General features: G+C 40.0%; 1 pseudogene; it reads left to right on the top strand.

The window, feature by feature from the left end:
• Window positions 1–323: 323 nt before the first annotated feature.
• On the top strand, window positions 324–1,647 carry LOC101534832 (serine/arginine-rich splicing factor 3-like; annotated as a pseudogene).
• The last annotated feature ends 256 nt before the right edge of the window (window positions 1,648–1,903 follow it).

The raw sequence follows: 1,903 nt of genomic DNA on the forward strand, positions 1-1,903 counted from the left end.
GATATCTTACATGTTAATTTAGGAAGCAAAATTTTAAGATGAGGTGCGTTTTCCACCAGCTTTTTGGAAATTTCCCATATTATCCTTAACAAGTTGCATTTCGTTTCTTCTAATCTGATTATCAAGTGTATAGAATCCCATTTCCACGCACTAATGACACAAAATAAGACTATGTGAAGCGATATTCTTGGTGACTATGCAGAAGTCAAATACCAGTAGGTAGGCCATTTCGTTGACGCCGGGTGGAGAGGGTTTCTGGCAAAGCCGGAGCCGCCGTGGAGGGAGCGTGTGGAGTCGGACCTCCGCCTTTCTAAGATTTCGAAATGCATCGTGATTCCTGTCCATTGGACTGTAGGTAATCTTGGAAACAATGGCAACAAGACTGAATTGGAACGGACCTTTGGCTATTATGGACCACTCCGAAGTGTGTGGGTTGCAAGAAACCCTCCTGGCTTTGCTTTTGTTGAATTCGAAGACCCCCGGGAAGCAGCTGATGCTGTCCGCGAGCTAGATGGAAGACCGCTATGTGGCTGTCGTGTGAGAGTGGAGCTGTCGAATGGCGAAAAAAGAAGTCGAAATCGTGGTCCGCCTCCCTCTTGGGGTCGTCGCCCTCGAGATGATTATCGTAGGAGAAGCCCTCCACCTCGACGCAGATCTCCGAGAAGGAGAAGCTTCTCTCGCAGCCGCAGCAGGTCCCTTTCTAGAGACAGGAGAAGAGAAAGATCACTGTCTCGGGAGAGAAATCACAAGCCGTCCCGCTCTTTCTCTAGGTCTCGGAGCCGATCTAGGTCACATGAAAGAAAACAGAAGACCAGTTTGCCAGAGAGGTAGTGTACAGGAAATAACTTCCATTTGCCAGGAGTATGTACAGAAAATTCAAGTTTTGTTTGAGACTTCATAAGCTTGGTGCATTTTAAAAGATGTTTTAGGTGTTCAAATTTTTCTGTTGGAACAGTGGCACACAAAAGTTGTCTATGGTTTGAAATGGATCGTACGAGGCATGTTATACCAAGAATTGTTACTTTACAATGTTCCCTTAAGCAAGATTGAATTTAGTTTTGAACTTTAGTCTTACATAGACCTAAATCTTGGCCAGCTAAATAACACTGTCAAAAATTGAACTAAGATGTACTTTCTCATAGCTGGTATATTAGTTTGCAGCTTTAGATAAACAAGCAGTTTGTAAAAGCTGCTGTGATGCAAGCCAGCAGGTAAAGATAAAAGCTGTATGTTAAAATAGATTAGAGGTTTTGAAAAACCCAGCTAGTCTTATCCTGGGCAGAGGCTGTCTAATTGGTTTAGAATCTGGTAAGTTTCAAGAACGTTTACCTTCATTTAGGTCATAAATCTCTTCTGTAATTGCGATCTTGTGTAATAGCTGTTGTATAACAGTCTTTATTGGAAAAATTGAGATTTCAAAAAAATAACCAGTGTCCTGCCAGTTTAAGGGTACATTGTAGAGCTGAACTTTGAGTTACTGTGCAAGATTATTTTTTCATGCTGTCATTTGTAATGTTTTTGTGAGAATCCTTGGGATTAAAGTTTTGGTTACAAATTGTTGTTTAACTTGAAAGCCTTTTTCCTTACAAACTCAAATCTATGAGCTGGTACAAAGTCCAGGTATAACATTCCTATTGGAAGCCATACTTACATTTTCTTGTAAAGTGCTTTTGAATTAATAAAATATTAATGTAAAAAAATACCAGTAGGTAGACATTTTCCATTTGCTGCCCTGTGATATCTGGTCGTACTCAATATGAACAGCTATTACATATACAAAGTTTTACATTTTAGTTTCCATAAATTAAAAAAAAAAGCCGCTTTCATGTCAATAGTGTTCTCATCTCTAACTTGAAAGAGAAATACAAATCAGGAAAGCTTACCTTCACAGAAGTCTGAGCCT

Source organism: Ochotona princeps, chromosome 5 (genome assembly GCF_030435755.1).
Source record: "Ochotona princeps isolate mOchPri1 chromosome 5, mOchPri1.hap1, whole genome shotgun sequence".
Taxonomy (NCBI): Eukaryota; Metazoa; Chordata; class Mammalia; order Lagomorpha; family Ochotonidae; genus Ochotona; species Ochotona princeps.